The sequence below is a fragment of the Peromyscus californicus genome, unplaced genomic scaffold, assembly GCF_007827085.1.
Source record: "Peromyscus californicus insignis strain IS unplaced genomic scaffold, ASM782708v3 Scaffold_23__1_contigs__length_62951481, whole genome shotgun sequence".
NCBI lineage: Eukaryota > Metazoa > Chordata > Mammalia > Rodentia > Cricetidae > Peromyscus > Peromyscus californicus.
In genome coordinates, this window is record NW_026294534.1 from 49,645,813 (window position 1) to 49,670,351 (window position 24,539).

At 35.2% G+C, this 24,539-nt stretch overlaps 1 long non-coding RNA gene and 1 pseudogene across 1 annotated transcript in view; both read left to right on the forward strand.

The window, feature by feature from the left end:
- LOC128119412 (uncharacterized) overlaps positions 1-7,643 on the forward strand; it is a 252,773-nt gene extending 245,130 nt beyond the window's left edge. Inside the window, exon 3 of the long non-coding RNA XR_008221534.1 lies at positions 6,373-7,643. This is a non-coding gene — a long non-coding RNA (uncharacterized LOC128119412). The remainder of the gene's footprint in view (positions 1-6,372) is intronic.
- Positions 7,644-15,548: 7,905 nt separating this feature from the next.
- The window catches only part of LOC128119322 (SAP domain-containing ribonucleoprotein-like), a 46,888-nt pseudogene continuing 37,897 nt past the window's right edge, over positions 15,549-24,539 (forward strand).

A 24,539-nucleotide genomic window follows, 5' to 3' on the forward strand; every position in this document is an offset into this window, starting at 1 on the left:
GATCTGCTGTTATTAACAACTGAGTGTACATTATTTTTCTCGGCATCCATTTGTCCATATTGCTTCCTTTGGGACTAGAATCTCTAATGCTATTGGTCTGAGATAATAGCCCAAAATGTATGTGTACTATTCTGTGGCTTGTCTCTGTAATTTTAATTTCATAAAGTCTAAACAGGTTGAACCTTTCTTCTTTTCCTCACCACAACCTTTCATGGCTTGATCAGCCTTTGATTCTCTGCCAAATATAAGTGATGATAACTGGATTTCTTGTTAAAAATAAGCTGTGAGTTGTGGCCTTTTATTTATTTCCACACTTCTAAAAACAAATCCCAACATGATCTGAGAGTTCTTGTTAATTGAACTCTAAAAATGGTACTCCAATTAATCATGTTATTACTTCACTTAGGTATGCCCTTTAGTATTTGAAAGGAGCCATTTAAGACAAGTGATGCACTAATTGCCATGCATTCTAATTTAAGTAATAAAAATCCTCACAGAAGTCTATGATATAAACATTGATAGGCCCGTTTCTATTTTGAAATACTTAATAACACTGATCACACATATATTATAGTCATTAGACTTTGGAATGCCTTACCTATGCAAATTTATTATCATTCTCTATTAATGGTCAAGACACTATAATTTTTTAAAAGTAAACTTATGCTCACTAGACCTAATTAATCTTAATGATTTCATTGTATTTTGATCAGATAGTCATTGGCTAGGAATTTGTTTGCTGTAAGTTTAGTCTGTATAACACCTTTGCTAATCCACTTCTGCTCGAGTTAAACACGTACTCTATCACGTATGATCTTAATAAGACTTGGTGTCATTCTTGCCTGCACAATCAAAAGCCAATCACATTCATCATCTAGCCCAGATAGCCGATGACTAAGGCCAAACGAAATCCCAAGCAATCAGTTTCAGTCTTCTCTCTATAACAAAGGCTGTCTATATACAGTCAGCTAATTTTAGTTGGAAAATATTCCAACCACAGGTTAGAAAAAAAATCAACCTGCAATGAATACATATAGTCTTTTCCTTGTTATTGTTCATCACAAAGAATACAGTACAGCAACTCCATGTATGGCATTTACATCATTCTGGGTCTTTTAAGTAATTTGAAGATGATTCAATCAGGGAATTTACAAAAATACACTAGGCCATGTTACATAAGAGACCTCAAGTTCTGTTGATTGATTCTGCTGGAAAGTTGCAGAATGATTGCCCTACAGCTCCTCAAGGTCAACTCTCCATTATTCCAAAGCTTTGAATCATGAACAATCTAAGGCAGATTGAGATCTGCATATGAGACACAAAGCTCTCAATGGATGCTACAACTAGACTCTTGTTGATATCTTTTTATTCCAACATTTGAAGCTTCATTGGTTCCTGTGTAGTCCTAAGGAAACACACAGAAACCTCCCTGCATCTTTTCCCAAGTCCATAATTTTATATCAACTATTGCTTAAATCAGCAAGATTTGACTTCTGTTGTTGAAACCTGAAAAGTCAAATCTGAACATCCCTTTTAGGGTATTTTTCTCTTCATAAACAAAAAGTCTCTAGCACAAGGCTCTCTCAATCTTGACATAAAAACAAAGAAATAAAGATAACAAAATAAACAGAAATATTTTCTTTAATAAGGATTCATATTTTCCTACATAGGATTTATAGAGTAGCTGACAAAATTTGAATTACATTCACTAGTTATTTTCACTATTACTTTATATTTGTAGATTTACATAAAGGGTAAGAATTATTAGTTTATAAATTATGTTGTCAATATTATAAGCCTGTTTTTCTATATCATAAATAATGATCATATATTCACTTTATGTAGCATGAAATAAAAACTCATAATTAAATGGGCAAAGAATGTTTGTTAGAAAAACAGCTATTTTAACTGGAAAAACTGTGTCTTTTAAATACAGGACTGAGAACATTTATTGAGACTTTTTTCAGTTATATGAGTTTACACAAAAGACACAAGTAATAAGTCTTTTAAAATGAATGCAGTCTAGACTAAACTCTGAAGGCATACCCATCACTGTCAATGTTCCCTCCATCTCCTGCCCCCAAAGAGCTAATGTAGATTTGCCCTTTATGAGAAATATAAACACCGTTGACTACTTTACGTGGTGAAATGGCCTTTTGAAGTCTTACAAATATGTCAGTATTGCTCATTTTGCCGAGCTTTATCCTATCATCCATAAAGTACAGGGTAAATGCAATCTTTTATCTACTTTCTCTGTAAAGAAACTTTTCCTTGAATTTCATTAACCTTTTGGAAGTTCGTTGTCTACTTATTACCTTTCTCAGAATCTCCTAGCCTTTTTAGTTACTTATATCTGGTATTCTTGCATGAAATGATGCCATAAAATATGCATCAAAGGAATTATGTTTTCTCCCATTATGAAAGATATGTTTAGAATTTAAAGATAAATCTGAAAAGCATATTCCTACAATGTTATGAATAAATGCAAGTCATTAGCAGGCACAAAATGACATCTAAAAAATCATAAAGAATAAAAGTAAGTATAAACATGTCTGATTTTATTTACCAAGTACAATAAGGAACCCAGCTGTCAATACCAGGACTTGGATTACATAGGAGGTTACCTGTGCTAAGAGGCAATAAATCTTTAACCTCTTGGTAGCTTTCTGTTTCTGCTGATTGCAGGGATTGTCTTAAACAGTCACAGAAGGCAAGACATCTCTGTGGAAGCTTGTTGTAGCTTCTCCACACACTGGCAAATAAGGTATTCTCAACTTCTCCTTCAGAGTTGCTTTAAACAACTAGAGATTAGGGTATCCTTAAACCAATTACAGTCCACAGAGAATATATCCAATACTGAGAGATGAGAGTGTGTGGACTCTAAGCCTTCCTGAGCCTGAAAGCCAAATCTTAGTGACATTTTACGTCCCTATGTTCTTATGGCCACGTCTAAATTGTAACTGATTTACAGTAAATCCCTTTTCTAATAGGTCTCTGCTTCTCCAGCCTCTTATATTCATTTCTTGGAAAATTCCAGTGCTTTTAATTCACTTTTAAGGTTTTTGTTTTGTTTTTTAATCTCCTTTAGAACTCAGCTTAATTCAGTAATGCTGGATGTAACCTGTAGGATATTATTCCAGAATGATTACTCATTTGTATGCCCAAGGGTAAGCAAGACTCCATTTTTGGTACGGCTCCTTAATGATAATGTCCAGCAGAACTTTATATCACATTGATTACAACAATCATACAACATGCTTTAATGAGAAACACAACTGAAAACAAAATATTATCTTTCTCTGTACCAGATTCATTCTTCTCTCATTAAAGTAGACTTCAGCAAGTTATGGCTGGGGTTAAATGGGGGTAAAAGCCTGGCTTTGTATTTCTGTCCATCAAGAATGATTTTTAATTATTAAAGGATTGTAAATATTTGCAAAGAAAAATATTTGACTATAAGCCATGAAATATTTATTTTTTTATAGTAAGCTTGCTGAACTTTGCATTGATCATTAAGGATTACAGAGAATTCTGGGACAGTCGTTTTTTGTTGGCTAGGATTTCTGTTAAGAGTGGCTGCCAAGAAACTAGACTCCCTCATTTCAGTGTGGCACACAAATATCCAGAACAGCAGAGACCAAGGGGAGAGCTTTAGTTGTAAAAATACAAAATGCATGTAATTGATACACAGTGAGTACAGTAATATCAAGAAACAAGGTAGGGAATTTTGACCCAGAGAGACCAGCTGAGATTCTGATGCTACTCCAGTAAATATAGACAGAGAAAGCATTAGGCTCTTAATTGGTGTATAGCCAGAAAATACCAACAGCTTGTTAACAAAAAGTTGATAGTACTAGAGAGGAAAATTACAAACTTTCATGTAGTTTATGAAAAGGAGTCAGTTTTCAAATGAACAAGGCACAGTTCGTAGCTAGAGTTTTCTTGCAAGTCCACAGTCAGGACAAATCTCTGTCACCCACCAGTCCCACAGCCGCTCAGACCCAACCAAGTAAACACAGAGACTTATATTGCTTAAAAACTGTATGGCCGTGGCAGGCTTCTTGTTAACTGTTCTTATAGCTTAAATTAATCCATTTCCATAAATCTATACCTTGCCACGTGGCTCGTGGCTTACCGGCATCTTCACATGCTGCTTGTCATGGCAGCGGCTGGCAGTGTCTCCTCCCACCTTTTTGTTCTCTCAATTCTCCTCTCTGTTAGTCCCACCTATACTTCCCGCCTGGCCACTGGCCAATCAGTGTTTTATTTATTGACCAATCAGAGCATTTGACATACAGACCATCCCACAGCAACAGTTTGAATGGAAGAAAATTCTCTTGAAGAAGTCTCCTACAATCCCAAACAAATCTTTTCATTTATTTTCATCTTTTATAACTTTTAAACAATAATTTATAGTTTTCAGTATGAAGTATAATGGTTTTTATTATATATATATATATATATATTTAAGTATCTTATATATTTAATGAAATTATAATTGTCTTCCTAGTCTTCATTATATAGATCTTACACACTAGTACTTATTTAACTCATGGTTTGGGGTTTGTATTTCCTTTTTAAACACACTTTCACCATGGCCCAAGCTGGCCTTGAACTCAGGATCCTCCTACTTCTGCCTTCTGAGTTCTGGGATTATAAGCGTGTGTTGCCATACCTTATTCATCTATGAATTATATTGTCTCATTTCATAGATTACTAAAGATTTCTATATAATATCTGTATTAAATTATTTTTCAAGATGATAATTTTTCTAACCTAATATAGTAGAAAATCAACTAAGTTATTAAACAGAAGTAGCAAGAAATTAGCATTCTTTCACTGTTCCTGAATTTAAGCATTACTCTGTGTGTGTGTGTGTGTGTGTGTGTGTGTGTGTGTGTGTGTGTGTAGTTGGAGAGGTGGTACCACTCAGGTGGTAAGTGCACTTGTGCAAAGCGCCTGGGTTTGATTCCCAGCGCATGGAGGGAGGCTCACAACTGTCTGCAATACCAATTCTCAGGATCTATCACCCTTTCTGACCTCTGTGGAAACTGCACACTCATATGGCAGAGACATTACATGCAGGTGAAATATCCATACACATAAAAACAAAATAAGAGTCTTTTAATAAATCCTGTGTAAAAAATTCTGCTAATTCTATATGGATATTTGCTAGAATTTTTCAGCAAAGATTTCTTAGAGTAGAGATTTTTATTAGGAGCTTCTTTCAATAGGGTCTCATATTTTGGTCAGGCAGTTCTCAGGCACATTAGCTTGGGTGACCCTCTTGCATCAACCTTGTAAGTAGTTAGGGCTCCAGCTGAGCAAAGTTACACCTTGGTCAATGCATTTTCTACTTTAGTTTCTGCAGTTTTTCAGGTTCAATGTTTAATTTATGAATTATTTACTACCATGATTTATTTAGAAATATGTTGTTGAACTTCCAAATGAGAAATGACTGTTGTTACTCTGGTATAGAATGGATTCACTATAGTGAGAGTTCATATGTTGCATCATTTCAACTACTTCGGATTTGTTGAGATAAAAAGCACAGGGGATTTTCTCTTGGTAAATATTCCATTTGCACACATAAAACTGTATTCTATTTTTCTCAGTGAAGTAGTCTATATTATAAAGGAATCTGCCCTTATCTCTGGGAAATGAATTGGAAAGGCTCTCAATAGATGCCTGAAACTGTGGTTAGTGTCAAACCTTACAATGTAAATACTATATTTTTCTCCATAAATAATCTATCAATGATAAAGTTTTAATTTATATAGGACACAAATAAAATAATAAAAATGATAATAAAATAGTATAATGACTTATTAAAGTGAAATAAAAATTACCTGAACATGAGGATTATGATATCTCAAGAGCTTATCTGATATACAATACCTACATTAACTGACCAATAACATGTAGTATATCCAGTGTGGATATGCTTGACAAAACTACTTCATACTACAGGTGAGATGGAGAAGGTAAATTAAATGTTCATCACTCTATTAAGATGCATGCAATTATAACCTTATTAATTATTCAGTCTGGTTATTTTGCACTTAATATTTTTGCAGCGTGGATGACAGTATAACTATAGACAATGAATATATAAATAAGCAAGACCCTTTGTACCATTCATGGGTATTGTTCATTTTCTATAAAGCAGTTCTATAAATCACCAAAGAGAGGGTGAATGAGAAAGGCCTCCCTAAAGCTGCTATGTTTGAATGCTTGATCCCCAGATGGTAAAACTGTTTGGGGAAGGATTAAGAGCTGTGGCCTTACTGGAGGAGGTGTGTCACTAGGTGAGTGCCTGGAGATTTCAGAAGACTCGCCAATCCCAGACTTTTTCTCTTTGCCTCCTCTTAGTGTTTCAAGATGTGAGCTCTCGGGCACTGTGTCTGCTCCATGCCTGCCTGCCTGTCTACCTGCCTGCCTGTCTACCTGCCCGCCTGTCTACCTGCCTGCCTGTCTGCCTGCCACCAAAGTCCCTGCCGTGATCTTCATGGACTCTAAGCTGGGACCATAAGACCCAACTTCAGTACTTTCTTTTATGTGTTGTCTTGGTCATGGTGTTTTATCTCATCAATAAAAAAGTTACTAAGACTGATGGCGTTAAGGTTCCTGATCAGAACTGAAAATGCATCAGTATTTTCTTCCAGTCAAATGAGCTTGGGTTGTATAGACATCTTTGGTAAAATGTAAACATGAGACAGTTGGATATGCATCTTTGGTAAAGTGTAAACATGGGATTATGATATGTTATGCATGAATTGTTCTATCTTATTTGAAGTAATTGAACTATTTTATTTTAATTTATATTAATAAACAGTTGTATGATATATTTTTATTTACTTACCTTTTATCTCTCTTTCAGGGCATATCTTCAAAAAAACATAAAGTTGAGGCCTGCATTTTCATCATACTCAAAATAACTTATTTTATTCTGTATATTCAGAATTCTGGATATTGGTAAATGCTTGATATGCTCGTAGCTTCGTTGTTTTCTATGGTTTCATCTGTTTGTTTTCCCAATTTCAGTTCATTTTTTAATTTTCCTGGAGACAATGTCTCAAAAACATCAGGGCATTCTTGAGGTTAGGCAATCCTCCTGTCTCTGTCTCCTAAGTACTGGGTCATAGGTGTGAGCCACTTCACCTAGTCAACTTTACATCTTTATTGGGAAATTTTCACAAGATCTCATCGTGACTATTTATAGACTTTCAGAATGTGGTTCTTGGTATATTGAGTAAATTATGTATATCTATATATTTAGAGTTCTTGCTCTGGGTGCCACAATTCATAAATGTCACAATACAATGGTAATGACATTTTCCTACTTCAGTAGACTTATGAAAACCTAACTTTCAATGTGCCCCCATGCCTTCTCTACTTCAATATTATCATTTTCAGTACCTGGTAATATTAGCATTTTTGTTCCATTATCAGATACATTGCATATAAATCATTTAAACATATTTCTCTTTTGTTCTTTCTTTTCCAGTGAGATCATCCACAGTTTTCTTATTCGACAATCTCTTTTCTTTCTGAAGAACTTATTTTAGTCATCCTTTAAGGAAAAGTATAATGTGCCGGGCGGTGGTGGCGCACGCCTTTAATCCCAGCACTCGGGAGGCAGAGCCAGGCGGATCTCTGTGAGTTCGAGGCCAGCCTGGGCTACCAAGTGAGTTCCAGGAAAAGGCACAAAGCTACACAGAGAAACCCTGTCTCGAAAAAAAAAAAAAACCAAAAAAGAAAAAAAAAAAGTATAATGTAACAAAATGCTTTCATAATTTATTTGTTTTGTTTTAATTTGAGAATGATTTATTTCCCCTTAATTCCTTAAGGAGATGAAATCCACCTCTGACAGTTCTTTACTTCTACCAATTGAAAAATGTGTAGCTGCCTTGCAGCCCCTCCATGGTCTGTTGAAAAATCCAGAGTCATTCAAAGTAGTGCTCCAAAAGGTACACAAGGACATTACCCTCTGGCTGTTTTTGAGAACTGGCTCCAGTTTTCATTTTAACACTGATGTGTATTTACATGAGTTTCATTGGTTTTATATAGAGTTTCATTAATTTATTGATTTCACAGTTTTATCATAGTCAGAATTTTCTCTGGTCCCACCCAGCCCCGTGGTCCCCAAGAATCTCTCCTACCCATGGTCTCTCAGCCATTTATAAAATAATTACTCTGAGGCTTAATATTAATTATAAACTGTTTGGCCTCTATATCAGGTTTCTTGCTAGCTAGCTTTTTCATCTTAAATTAACCCATTTCCTTTAATCTATGTTTTGTCACATGGCCGTGGCATTACTGGTCTGCTGACATGTTGCTCCTTGGGTGTCTGGATGGCATCTCCAACTCCACGCTTCTTGGTCACCCTCTGCAGTTTGAATGTACTGTATAACCTTATTCTGCCTCACCATTGGTCAAACAGCTTTATTTATCAGCCAATGATAGCAACACATATTCACAGCATACAGAAAGACATCCTACAGCATTTTATCATCATTCACTAAAACAAAGAAGGTTTTGAAAAATACCTTTTTGGCTTTACAGTACTTCTCTTCTGTAATCAATAATGTGATAAATGCTTTATCATCTTTGTTTCTTTTGTTTCTCTTTTTTAGTTTTAAGATGGATGTTCACGGAAGAACAAATTGAGAATAAATAAATCTATTTAACATCTTGAAGAAAGATTATTTCTTTTTGGATTTAAAATACCTTTGTTAAATATATCCCATCTTTGGAGAGTTAAATGATATATTTTTAATGTAATCTTAAAATAAGGGAATTAAATATAATGCAACTGACCTGAAAATGTGTACTGATTTAGCTTGTTATCAAAAGGAATTTGAGCATCCTTCATTTTATTGTTTTATCTCTAAAGCAATCATGCATGACAAGAGAATAACAAATATAGAGAATCACTCAAAAATATGTTTATAGAATTCCTAGTCTGTTATGATTTTCTGTTTGATTAACTGAAGAGACTAGTACTGTTTGTGGCTTTAACAAATCTACTCCATGATATGTATTAAGACTGCATATCCATCACTACCTTATGTTCTATTTGATTTGGCTTTTTATTGTTGTTTGTTATTGTCTAAGTACAGATAAACTCACACCATGTTAAAAAATTCTGTATGAAGGGCCAAAAAATAATTCACCAGCTGATATATTGATAATACTATATGTTTTCCTTCCAAATGCAGCACTAAAGGCACTAAATACACATACATAAGCATGCATGCATGCATACATACATACTCTGAGTGTAGTGGCTCATGTATTTGTGTGGTTTTTTTTTTTTTTTTTTTTTTTTTTTTTGGTTTTTCAAGACATGGTTTCTCTGTGTAATAGTCCTGACTATCCTGGAACTCACCTTGTAGATGAGGATGACCTCAAACTCACCAAGATCCACCTGCCTCTGCCTCCCAAGTGCTGGGATTAAAGACATGAGCCACCACCACCCAGCTGTGGCTCATGACTTTAATCCCAGAATTTGGAAGGCAAAAGCAGGTAGATCTCTGTGAGTTGGAGTAGATCAATTTGGTCTACATAGAGAGTTCCAGGACAGCTAGGCTTTCATAGATCCTGTCTTAAAATGTATGTGAGTATGTATGTGGATGGTGTGTGTGTGTGTGTGTGTGTGTGTGTGTGTGTGTGTGTGTGTGTACACAAAAGACACAAAAATAGATATACACATAGATTATATTTTGTATTACCTTTTGTATGTATTCTTAACACACACACACACATATAGAAGTACACATAGGCTTATACAAACACAGAGCACACATATGAAAGGTAACTCAAAATACATTTTAATCTCAAAATAAAAGTGTATGTAATCTCTAATCTCCCAGGATGAAAATAAATTATAGGCAGGGCTATTTGAAGATTATAAAGATATATTTTCTCCTTTAAGAGTCATGTCTTACATAATGATATCTCTTTTAAAGTCTCACAATGGCAACTTCACACAAATATTTCCAAAAGTCAAGAAGCCTTTTAAGTAAATGAATAAAATTCAGGTGTAGAATATGCTGGTGGTAATTATTGAGGTGGTAATTATAATGTGTTCATTATAACTGGACTTAACCTCAAATAAGATGAAATTTATACACTCTTGTAACTTGTAACCATTTATGACATATATATTTTGATTTAGCAGAAATGACATTTTAGAGAAAAACAATTCTGCTTTCCTTTTAAACTGATCGATTGATGAACAGGATAGAAGTTAACTGGTTATAGATGACAAGATTTACTGTTTCAAAACTATAAATCTTAACACTTGTTGTAAAAAGGAATTTAGTTTTATGTTTGCATGATGCATTTCTATGGACCTGCTTTAAAAAATAAGTTCTGTCTTCTACATTGCAACTCCAAATTATTCTGAAACTACTTCATTTTGTTCATTAAACTTTAGTACTCCTATGGATTATTGGTTTTGAAGACATATGTAGCTTGGATTTACTTAAAATGTCATCTACGTTAAGTCTGTAATTTAATTATTTTTTTTAGTGCTCTCATGTTTATGCAATCATCATTGCAATCCCATTTTGAATACTAGCCCCATATTAAAAGTTCTCTTTCATACTTTTGCATCTTTAGTAATAAGGAACCATTATTCTGATTTCTGAATAGATAACCTTGAATTTTCTACTTATATACTTAGAATAAAATGTACATTTGTGATTATAATTGAAGTTCATCATGTGATAGTATACATTAGTAATTTCTTTATATTGCTTTATAGCTCTGTTATATTGTTATATATTCCACTTAGTAATTCATAAACTGATCAGAATTTTGAATGGCAGTTCATGATTTTTATGCTTAACTTACTAAGAAATTAACAATTTATTTGCAGGGTGGTTATACCATAATATGTTTCCAGCAGCATATTTGAGCGTTCAGGTTCTCTATCTCCTTGCCAGCTCATGACAATTAATTTCTTTCATTGATGATGATCATAGCCATGAAAATGGATGGTAGGTACAGTGGTATCTTGTGATTTTAATTTCTATTTTCATACTTACCCATTCATGTATTAGTAAACCGTCTGTTTTAATATTATACCCATTTTCTAAAGATGTATTATTTTATTGATTTACTGGAATTCTTTTTGTGTTTAAAACGAAAGCTTCACATTAACCTTTAAAAACATTTTACCCATAGGAAAATAATTTACATCAAAGTCACATGAATTAAGTAACTCCTGTCAAAGCTATTGTTTATCAATAAGCTTTGAAGACTAAGCAATCAAACAAATTATGGAAATGTTATTTACTCCTTTAGAGGTTCTGTCAATCACAGTTTAATATGTCATAAGGTATAACTAACATTCAACCATAATTTAAGTTATGATTTATACTCAGTCTTGGAAAGAACAACTTTACTTCTATGTCCTGAAGACTTTATAAAGGTCAGTGTGTGTCTCTGTAATTCTGTGTTTTTCTAGTTCAAGAAAGTAAGTTCTTACTGGACATTTCCAACCTTCCTCTTTCCTGGGCTTAAAATTTCACAACCATGCTCACAGTAGCTCCTCTGGAGCACTAAGAGAGAGAGTGATGGATGGCTGGAAGATAGATTGAACTCTGCCCTGAATTATTCACTCCCAGCACTTTCAAAGAGACACATATAAGCAAGATTTTATTTCCTTCAAAAAATTCTGCTTTCTCTGTTTTTTCCTTCCTCCCTTTAGTTCATGCGTCTTTCTGGCTCATTTCTTACCACAAGAAGTTGAAGTGCAGCTAATGCTAATTATACTTCAAAATACAAAAAGCACCTGCATGATACAATCAAATATAATCCATTAGATTGGAAAATAACTCAATTATCTCTTTTTATTATATTGTATATATACAGTAAAAAAAAAAAAAAAAAAAAGGCTCTGCCTAAATTGTGGGTTGGCACCTTGATTTCTTGCTGGTCTTCAGTTTTCCCTCTCAAATATTCTATGCTTGTATCTCAAAAACCTCTTGCCTGTTATCAGGGACTTAGTCCTACAATTACAGCCTTCCTTTCCTATATTGTTAATTTTTCATCTCTCAGATTGATTTCATCGTTATCTATTGATATGCTAATATGATTCATCTCAAATGTGTTTTGAAGTATATGTGCTTTTCCTAATTCAACATCATTCTCCTAATCCAATACTCACTTAATATAAGAAACAGAGATAGCATATATATATATATATATATATATATATATATATATATATATATATATATATATATATTCTCCTTCAGTGTGATATGATCCTTTTGTTCATCTCAATCATTACAATTAATTATTGATAACATTGTGCAAGCCATATGAAACTCAAGTTAGCTTGTTACCTGTCTGTTAGAGCTGTGCCTTCTTTGTCATGACCCAAGACATCTGAAACTAAGACAGAATGACATTTTCTGGGCTAAACTAACTCCAAATATAAAGCATTATTAACCAGGCTATAAAATAATAGCTTCATCATTTGCAGGTTATAAAATAATAGCTTCATCATTCCCCCAAATGAAGCTAGACAGCCCATTTAAGTATCTTCTGTCACTAACCCCACCAGTCCCCAGCTAGGCTTCTTAAAAATAAAGATCATGAAGACACCCATGATTATCCTGGGTACTCACAGCAGTGTCCACTTTCATTGGCCTTCAAGTTTGGTAATGCTTGTGATGGCTAAACAGGGTCTCTCTTTCTTCTGTTAACATGCTTAAATTATTAGTTAGCATGTTTAGTTATTGTTCTGGGTGTCTACTAGAAGCTTACTCAATTATAAAGAATAGAAACGAAAATTCAAAACTCCAAGTTTCTTGAACCTAAGTTAATACTGTTCGTTTTAGTATTGAATACAAAATATAATTGAAATAACATAATCCATTTTTAATGCCTTCAATCTTTTACTGCTAAAGGAAACTTTTTCCTCAAAGTGTATTTTGAGTCATACTAACATTGTTCAAAGGCTTTTAATAATTTTCCTTTGAAGACTGTTCATAAAACAGAAATCTTTCAAGAGAGCTACAAAATGTCTCATTATATTAAAGTTATACAGCTCTTTTTAAAGTCTAATATCATGGGCTTTTTCCTCTATCCTTATCTTATCTCTTCATCTCTCAATTCATACCCTAATATAATTCATGACATCCAGATGAGTTCTGGAATTATAAAGGCTGAAATCTCTGCTATAATTGTGGATTGTTGAGTAAGAAGTAAAGAGAATCACCTTGGAAGGAAGGTGAATGTTTATCAGAGTGGGAAAAATGGAATATAAGAGTGTGTAACTTCTTAGTTTAACTCTCTATTGTACATGTACACATTGGTGATAAAGTACTCCCAAGATTACCACTGTCTAGGGGATCTATTCTACCCAAGTGTTATGCATTTAGAATAGAAAGCTGTCTAGGTTGAACAAGGTTAATAGTGCTACATTCAGAGAGTAAAAGGCTGTGTTCTTAATTTGAATTTTATCTTTTTTTTCCAAGCCAGGTGGAAAATAATTGGAAATAACTCATAAAATAAAGTACCTGTAGAAACTTCTTGAAGAAAATCACATATAAATTAACTGTTTTGAGTTCATGGGGACAGAAGTTATATGTAATTTTATGCATGTTAATAACAGGATAAAGGAATTTAACCCAGCATTTTCATAACCCACTAGGGTGGATGACTTTCATGGTATTATGGCTAATAAGTCCTTATTTTGTTTCAGTGACTACTGTGTGGCAGGCTTTGTATTACACACTTCAGGGATACAAAGCTGTAGGCCTTTGCATGTTACTATTACTTCAGTGTATATAACTGAGTCCAATACCTTATCTTAAACAAACCATACTTTCATTTTAAAATATATACACTTCTATCTGATAGAGATTTCCAGAAATTTACTAGAGTAAATTGACTTGCTTTATAAAATAATATAATTAATACTGTGTCACTTAATAATACCCTCTCAAATATGATAAAATGCATTAATGGCTTATAACTATTTTATATTTATAAGACATATTTTACAAAAAGGGCTTACAAAGTAGTTCATTCAGTGCATGAGTACATATACCTAAATATATAAACAATTCTGTGAAATCTGTCAGACATGTTTTAATGAGGATAATTCTGATTCTTGTCATTAGTAAGCCACACAGATGTCAGTGCTTTGATAAAATGTAATCTAAGTTCTCCTTCATTTAATGCTACATGTAGATTCTTTGTTCAAGGTTCACTGTTGTTCACTTTGTGATACAGAAGGAGAACCTATCATTTTATAGCTCTAATGGCCTTTCCCCTAATTATTTAGAATTCTCTCCATCTACTGACAAAAATAGAGACAAATGGAAAAGCCAAGCTCTTCTTTTTAAAAGAACAAACTAAGAAAATAAACCATGATTCTTTTAATTAAGTTTTAAATTAATTAAATTCCATTCATAAAACCAGTTGCATGTCTGTACCTAGTTTATATTCAGGGAGGAACCAGGAAGAGAAGTAACTGTGCAGCGACCTCAAGATCCAATCCCCTGCTCTAGAACACAGAGCACAGATTTTTCTGTTCAGGAATAACAGTAATGTCCATCAAACTCCTAATGCCATGTTTATTTCCACATCATTTCTAAATCAATAATATGTAAATAGCATTTAATTATAGTCTGTGTTTAAATATTTACCCAGTAGGAAAATTTTGCCTTGCAGATGTTTAATTGTGGTTCATTAATTGCATACTGTGATATGATGGAGAGCAGTCTCAAGAGCAATATTGTGATACAGTAGAACTATTTACCTCTATTCTAATGCAACATCAGTCTTAGGAACATTTGCAACCTCTCCCACCATGCTGCATTTCCTACTATCTTTAAACAGCACACAGGTTACCAGCCTCTTGAATGAAAGGACAGATGCACATTCTCATTCAGAATATTTTACTTGCCTTAGTAATCAGATGCCTTACTTTTAATCTTTATCAAATTAATGAAAATTGTAACAATAACAATAGCTTGAATTTCCTTAATTTTGTATTGTTTTTCTCATTCTTTTGTGTTAACAAGTTTAATGAAGTATAAATTTTTGTTATTTTTGTTATTTTTCAGTGTTTGCAAATACAATCTGTTTTACTGATTTTGCTAATCTGTATAAAAACAAAAACTAAACTAAGTTAAATTTTAAAAAAGGCCGATGTTCCAGTTCTCATTTATACGTCCACAATTCAGAAGACTAAGGCAGAAGAATTACCAAGAATTAGAGGTCAGGTAGTGATCCATAGTGAGTTCCAGCTCAACCTTGGCCACAGAGTAGATGCTGTCTATCACTGTTTTAATAGTCAGATTGTCACTCTACCTTCTACATACTTATCTCTTTAGGCTTGTTCATTTTAAGAAAGGGACCAAAAATTAAACTAATTCTCTCCAGTACCTCAAGAAATAATTTCCACTCTAGAATAAAGAATGTTTTGGGGGGTAACAGTCAGTTCCAGTCGGCCATCATCAGAGAAGATTCTTATTGCGGCAGAGAGTGGTTGATGAAGAAACACCATGTAACTGGTCAAAATGCTGAGAATAAGTGGTGATAGAAAAACCGTGTCCCAAAAGGATCATCTGTACATCCTCCAAGTGTCAAAGAAAGATGCAGAAGAGGAGGCTACAAGAATGTAAGAGCCAAAGGATGAGGCAGTGTGCAGCACAAAGATGTCTTCTGGATACAACACAGCCTTCTACTCATAAAACCACTGCAGCTGTGGTTATCTGCACAAGATCTGCACAAGAATGGACGCATCAGCATTGTTTCATGGATAGGCGAGAGACCCATTCATGGCTGTGAAGGACTCTTGGTGGGTAATAGTTGCAGGATTAGGACCCCCAATCTTTCCCTTAAATTGTGTAGCCACCTTTTAAACACCTCTAATTAAGCTCCAAGGGTCACACACAAAAAAGAGGACATGACATTAGAAAGACACTGTGGGAAAGAACAAAGTTTCCATTGGGAAACGTATATTCTAGTATTTTTACTTATGTATCATTTTCTTTATAATTTGGTAAGTTGACAAAAAAAAATGAGTCATCTCTTGTTTCCTTACATCTCCTTCTTGAAGAACCAAAAAGTGTTTAACTACAGATCTCCCTAAACACGTTCTTTATCTTTTTTATTTTTCCTTGTGTTCTCATACTACAATTCAACACAATTACCTGCTCTTCATATTTCTTACAATTTGCAGCCATGTGCAGAGATTTGAACTGACACATGGTTGATTCCTTTGGAAAGATGACAGGCAAAACTGAGTGCTTCTGTCAGCAGCATCTGAGAGCCAAAATCACATTCAGTGTTTAAACTCACTAACGTTTTAGAACACACTGTATTGCTAGTCTTCATTAATTCCCAGAAAGAGAGCTTCCTGAAATATTTCCTCATTTTCATAGCTTAACCAGTAGATCAGTTGATATTCAAAAGATATATAGAAGATTGTTCTCTTTACAAATAAAAAATGTTCATCTGTGGGCTGCAGAGCTGGCTTAAGAATTGAGCACTCCTAGAGAAGATAGGAACTCAGCATCCTAGCACCCATGTCAAGTGGATCACAATCATCTATAACTCAGGGTCCTGGGGATTCAACACTCTCTCCTGGAATCACTAGGTACCCATACACAGGAGGCATACACACACAAAGACACATGCATAAAAATAAAGCCAGAAGTTAAACACCTGAGTCCAAAGTTGACCAAAATTGTCTTATTTTGTTTTCTTTCTCGTATGTGATTATGTGACCATGAACTTGAACATATTTATTTCCCTTCAAACCATTATAAACCTACACATATCTATATCTAGTTCAAAGGTGGCTGGTACTGGCAAGGATAAAAATATTCAAGTATGTTGTGACTGAGTCATTTTGATGTGACTTTGGTCATCTTTGGTAACTTTCTTATTCTCAAATATAACAAGAAGTTCCAAGCAGGTTTTGTATATTTCCTGCTCAGAGATAAACTGGATATCTATCCAATAAATGCTGGCTTCCTTCAATGAGTATTACTGCAACATTACAATTTGGACATCAAGATGCTCACCTCAAAAAGCTTTTTTTTTTTTCTAGACCTCTTTAATGGTCAGAACTAGAAGAGAATTTGGCCTTATAGAATATTATATCTTTATACATTCCTCATATATATTCACACTGATTTTCATTGTCCAAAATTAAAATTTTAAATTTTTGTCTTTTGTCTTTTTCATAGAAACTCTCATTCTCAAAACCAAGAAACAGAATATCTCAAAAATCATGTTTTAACCCATATTTATTAGCAGTTTCAAAATACTACTACTCATAGTGATTTAGCAAAATAAGATTGTTTAAAGCAGGTACATTTTTTTGTGTATTTTCAATGCACATGATTCCATATTCTTAAGCAGTGTTGTTACATCTACATGGTTGAAAAATGTAGCCAACTCAGTTCTCTCACTTTATCTTAACCCAACAAATCACTACACATTTAGCATTCATATCAGTGATTTTTTTATTAGAGTGTTTCACTTTAGCTAAGCTCATTCTTGGATCTTCTTCAAGATAGACACATAGAAATTATTAATTTGATTTTTTTGCATATCAACAACAGCTTTACTGCACATAGACTTGAAGACAGTTTTTTGGTGCTTATAAGTTCTTGTCTCATATTTTATTCTATTGAATTCTCCAACTTCTCTTGGCTTAAAGCAGTGCTGTTTCAAATGTTTATAGTTATCCAATTTACTTTTGACCTTTATAGGACAGATGCCTCATTTGAATGAAATTCCTATGGTGACCAATAACACCATAAGGCAGGATTGAACTCGCGCTCATAGCACGAAACACACATATATCTACTTAGGACTGTAGTAGGACTGATACACAGCCTGCTGTGGCCTATGTGTTTCTTCACAATATTCTTAGCCTGAACCTGCTGCCATACACCTCAGGTGATTCTGGCCACACACATGCTTAACGGACTGGCTTCCACATCTTGTACTGGCACTGGAGTCTACAGTCTCCATTTGCAAGCTCTGACCCTGGGGTCAGAGGTTAACTGGATTGTCCCTGTTGTTTTGCAATTGAAATACACATTGTTTGGCATTGAGAAAAAATTCAGAATCTTATTATGACATTTCTGCTCTGTGACCCATAGACAGAAGCTATGTCTGTGCTGCTTCCCAAAATGGGGAGGATCTGTGCAGAAGGCAGAGCTTCTGCACAGTTGAGTCCTAAGGCTAAGGCTTAGCTTACTTCTACTCTTTCCCAAGTAGAAAATATCTCTCGCCCAATAAAATTACCTGATTTTGGACAAGAGGAGATGAGGACACACTTCCTTCCTGTCTTCATGGATGCATCCCTTCCTATCATGATACTAAAGCTGTGAACCGTGATCTCTGGCATGGTTTTCTTACCTATTCTAAAGGGAGAATTGCTGTGGGATGTCCTGTATGCTGTGAATATATGTTGCTGTGGTTGATTAATAAATAAAATGCTGATTGGCCAGTAGCCAGGCAGGAAGTAGAGGCGGGACAAAGAGAGAGGAGAATTCTGGGAAGAGGAAGGCTGAGGCAGGGAGACACTGCCAGCCGCTTTGAGAAGAAGCATGATGTAAGATACCGGTAAGCCACTAGCCACGTGGCAATTTATAGATTAATAAAAAAAAAAATGGGTTAATTTAAGATATAAAAACTAGATAGCAAGAAACCTGCCATGGCCATACAGTTTATAAGTAATATAAGTCTCTGTGTGTTTACTTGGGGGACGCAAGTGGGAGAGATTTGTCTCAACTGCAGGCAGGCTGGGACATAGAAAAACTTCAGCTACAGAGAATTCTGTATTTAACTTGATGATTCCATTGCTCTAGCTCATGGAATAGTATTTTCTAGGTTTGGCCTATGAAAGTGGAAAGCAGTCTTCCAATTTCCTGAAGGACCAGCTGACTAAACATTGGATATAATAACATGAATGGAAGCAGAACACTAGTATTAAGAATTGAACACAAAGTCAAGGTGGTGCCTACCTAGTGCTTACAATCCTAGGGACTATTAGATGGTTCTCTGTACATTACCAAAAGATAAAGATAAATACCAACCCAGTGACAAACCTGTGGTGATATTTTATTTATATGTTAATAAATAAAGTTTGCCTGGAGATCAGAGGTCATTGCCAGCCATAAACAGAAGTCAGGTGGTGGTAGCACATGCCCTTAATCCAATCACATGGCAAGCAGAGTCTCTGTGTGTTCAAGGACACACTAGGGAACAGCCAAGCGTGGTGACACATGCCTTTAATCCCAGTACCAGCCATAGAGACCTGGAGGTCTGTACAGACAGGCAGTGACGAGGAAGTAAGGTGGCTGGGTATTGGTGAAATTATTAAGGCCACTCCACGTAGTTAAAAGGAGATTTATTTAATGGCGTAACTTACAAATTAAGGAATAGGTAGGTCGCGGAGTCTGGGGAAGGTGTATCACAGTCCAGCGGTGTTCTCTGGAGCTCTGCTCGGTCCACCTCTCCAGTCCAGGGTCCCGCAACAGAGAGAGCGCCCGCCGATCCAGCTCTCGGGTCCCCAGGCGCCTCCCTTGGCCCCGCCTTGTAGGCGTGACATTGCCAAAGTCTCAATGGGGGTTGGAACTTCCAGATCAAAGCTGGAATGGCTACCCACTACATCTCCCCCTTTTTGTCTAAATAAGAAAGTTCTAACCTAATACAAGACTATATACAAAGGAATGGTTATCAAATATTGTCCAGGAATAATGAGGGATAATGACCTAGATAAGATGGAACTACAACCAATGCAAACAATATCAAGCAAGAAACACATACTAAAATCCAGAGAAGTATAGAGCATAGGTAAATGGCATGTTACAAAGATCATTCCAAAAGGTGTCCTATCCTAAAGAACCTGAATCTAATACTTAATATATTCTATCTACTAAGTTGTAACTATAACTGCTAGTCTTCAATCCCATCAAAGACCTGAGAAGGAATATAATGGTACCTGAGAAATGGTAGATGGATGCAAGCAACTTTCGGGAATCTTGCGAGAGTAGACGGAGACAGCTGGCAGCCTGGACAGTCACCTAATGTTTCTCAGCATTGTTGGTGCATTCAAATTGGCTACAGGCCTAAAGTATCTGACAGACCATTTTCAGAAGCAGGAATTCTGAAAGACCATCTTACCCTGTCTTGGCAGAGTACAGTGGTCGCTTTCCTTGTGTCCCACTTGTCCAGAAAGGATAGCATTGCATTAGTACTGTCAGCCGTCGAGGCAAGGGCAGTTCTTTGCCCAGTAGGCCATTTTGTGCCAAGAAGACAAACTTCCAAATGGAAATGTCTTAGAAGCCCAACATTCTCTCGGGATCAAATTGGTGCAGCCAGGAGCAATTATGTCTCACATCAACAGAATTCTAAGTTATTTAAATGCCATATTCTCTAGGTCTATGAAGTGTTTGAAGATTACCTGTCCATCTGACCTATGTATCTGTAAATCTGGATAACCTAACTAACGTAACTATAGAGATGACAAGCATAGGTGACTATTAATCTATAAGTCTTATCTACCAAAATAACCTAAGGACTAAGGCTTCACGTAAACAAGGTAAACAGTCTATAAGCAAGTGTATGGTAAAGAACGATGACTTCAAAATTGTGACAATACACAAGATGTTATAACAGAGGTAGGAGTATATAGTGCGATTGCAATATGACAATAATCTTAAATATATATCGATATTTATAACAGAGGTAGGAGTATGTAGTGTGATATGCAATATGACAATAATCTTAAATATATATCAATATACCGAATATCCTAAACAGAAGTAGAACCTACATAAAGTATGACAGATATAAATTTACATTTGTATCAATATACAAGTATTTCAAATAAGAGTAGAAATATATGTACATTATAACAAATATAGTTCCGTATTTGTATCAATATACAAATTATCTTAAACAGGAATATAAAAATAGTTTACATTTGTATCAACATATAAGAACCCATAACCATGCAAATTACAGTGCAAATTATTTAAGGCTACTATTTTACTAAATTTGTTTACTAGTATACATAATAATCTAACATAATATCTTATACCTATCCATTCCATTTCTTCTTTTCTTTTCTTTTTTTTTTTTTTTGAATACTGAGTTTAATATTTCCTTCCACCCCCAACCCTATAACCATCATCCATAACCCTGAGAATTATGAAACCTAAGGGAAAAGGGGCGTCGTTTTCTTAGAATTGCTTCCTGCTGTTTAGGGGGTGATGTTATCTCTGTTGGGTACTGTGAGAAAGCTCAGATAGTTAAATCTCAGTTAGACTAACTGTAGGTTCTGCAGTAAGTCTTAGAGTAATGGGTAAGATTGTCTGAAATTCCGGTAAGAAGTGTAGTATGATGATGATTACCATCGCATCATTCTGGATTGAGTAGAGTTGTTGTTGGGGCCCCATCTTCCTTCTGGAGACTTCTGAGATTGCTATTAGAAAAACTTATTTGTTATCAAAATGGAAGATTTGGATTTAAAGAGGACATAGCATGTAAGAAAGGATTCTGAGAAATCAAGAGTAAGCATGGAGAGAATTAGAATCTAGAAGACAATGGTCCCTTTTATTGGTTTCCTTCTGTCCCACACCAGAGGGCTCTTCTGATATGGAACTGAAGAATCTTAAAAACTTTTCTTTTAGCAATGTGCTTGGGTTTAGAGAAGGAGTGAGCCAATTCCATCTCCAAAGCCAGCTTGGCTTATAATTGAATTGGAACCACAACTTTTCTAGATTGATAGAGAGATAGATGTTAGACAGTGAGATTTTACCGTGTGTAGATTGGTACCAATAGATTCTTTCTTTCTGCTGTAAACATCCAAATATCCAAGGCCTTATGATTTTTGGAAGATGGGTATTTCCATTATCCTGGAAAGACAAAAATAGAACCCTACCCCAACCTTGATTGTTAAATTTTTCTTACAACTTGTAGAGATGTCACATTGGTGGATGATCTTTTACTTCACCTCATCAAGGGGTTTTTCCTGTTCAAATCGAATTTTTATCAATTTTGTTGGTATCCATAGCTTCTCTTCTCCTGCAGAAACAAAGGCAAAACCCCTTCCCCAACGTAGAACATATCCAGGTTTCCATTCTGAGGTCAGCACATCCTTGAAATAAACTGGTTGGTTTAGCTCAGGAGTTTTGTCTGTCGTCCAATGTCTCTCCGCAGCTGTTGTTCCTTTCTCATCAGCATTAAGAAAATTCAAGGTTAATAAAGCACTATGCAATCTATTTCTAGGAGTCATTGTTACCTGTCGCTGTTTATTTAGCATATCCTTTAAAGTTCGATTGGATCTTTCTATGACTGCTTGGCCTGTGGGATTGTGTGGTATACCCGTAACATGCTTTATATTGTAATAAGCAAAGAATTGTCTCATTTTATTGGAGACATATGCTGGGGCATTGTCTGTCTTAATTTGTACAGGTATTCCCATGATGGCCATAACTTCTAATAGGTGTGTAATCACAGAATCAGCCTTTTCAGAACTCATAGGAGTTGCCCATTGAAATCCTGAATAGGTGTCAATGGTATGATGTACATACTTTAATCTTCCAAATTCTGCAAAATGAAACACATCCATCTGCCAAATTTCATTTCTTTGTATACCTTTTGGATTGCTCCCTGCAGGTAATGGAAGTTGGTTATAGATGGAACAAGTAGGACATTTTTTCACAATATCCTTAGCCTGTTGCCAAGTGATGGAGAAATCCTTCTTCAAACCTTTGCTATTTACATGGCATTTCTTATGAAATTCTGAAGCTTCTAGCACATTACCTATTAGTAACTGATCAATCTCATCATTACCTTGTGCTAGAGGTCCTGGCAGACCTGTATGGGATCTGATATGTGTTATATATATAGGATGTTCCCTTTTTCTGATGATTTCCTGCAATTGTATGAATAATGAAGTTAATTCTGTATTATCAGGAATAAATTCAGCAGTTTCAATATGTAAAACAACTCTCTCTGCATATTGAGAGTCAGTGACTATATTGAGGGGTTCTGTGAAGTCCTTCAGTACCATAAGAATGGCATACAGTTCTGCCTTTTGTACAGAGCTGTATGGACTTTGTACCACTTTACTTAGGTCTCCTGATTTATATCCTGCTTTCCCTGATTTATTTGCATCAGTATAGAATGTGTGGACTCCAGAAATTGGCTTTTGTCGAACAATGTGAGGAAGGACCCATTCGGTCTTCTTTATGAATTCTATTCTCTTGCTTTTGGGATAGTGGTTGTTAATCTCTCCCAAAAAGTTACTGCAGGCTCTCTGCCAGTATTCATTATCTTTCCATAGTGATGAAATTTCTTCATTAGTTAAAGGTACTACAATTTCTGCTGGGTCCATTCCTGTCAACTGGCGAAGTCTTAGTTTACCTTTTTGAATCAAATCAGAGATCTTTTCTATATAAGTCTTTAATTTCTTATTTGGTTTACGTGGTAGGAATATCCATTCCAATATAATATCTTCCCTCTGCATCAAAATACCTGTTGGGGAATGTCTGGAGGGGAATATGACAAGAATGCATTTAAGTTCTGGATCCACACGATCCACATGTGCTTCTCGAATTGTCTTTTCTACTAGAGCCAATTCCTTCTCAGCTTCGGCTGATAATTCTCTTGGACTATTTAATTCTTTGTCCCCTTCTAGAGTATTAGCCAAATTTTGTAGTCCCTCTTTGGGTATTCCCATGATACCCAGTAAGTTGGAAATGCTTCCTAATAACTTTTGAAAATCATTAAGAGTCTTCAATCGATCTCTCCTTAGCTGTACCTTTTGGGGTCTAATTTTTTGTAGCTCTATCTTATATCCTAAGTAGTTAATAGAATCTCCTCTTTGTATTTTTTCAGGAGCAATTTGCAGTCCCCAGCGAGGTAAAACTTTCTTTACTTCTTCAAACATGCTTTCTAATGTATCTAACTTTGGATCAGCTAATAGGATATCATCCATATAGTGATAAATTATGGATTGTGGAAACTTTACACGAATTATCTCCAATGGTTTCTGCACAAAGTATTGGCACAAAGTAGGGCTGTTTAACATTCCCTGTGGGAGAACCTTCCATTGATATCTCTTGACTGGCTGAGAATTGTTATAATTAGGTACTGTGAAGGCAAATTTTTCTCTATCATTTTCTTGTAAGGGTATGGTAAAGAAACAGTCTTTTAAGTCAATAACTATTATAGGCCATTCTTTAGGTAGCATAGAGGGCAAGGGCATCCCAGTCTGTAGGGAGCCCATTGGCTGAATTACTTTATTAATAGCTCTCAGATCTGTCAGCATTCTCCAATTGCCAGACTTTTTTTTAATAACAAATACAGGAGAATTCCAAGGGCTGGTAGATTCTTCAATGTGTTGAGCATTTAACTGCTCTTGAACCAGCTGTTCTAAAGCTTGTAGCTTGTCTTTTGTCAAAGGCCATTGTCCAACCCAGACAGGTTTATTAGTTAGCCATTTTAAAGGTAAGGCAGTTGGTACTTCTGAGAGT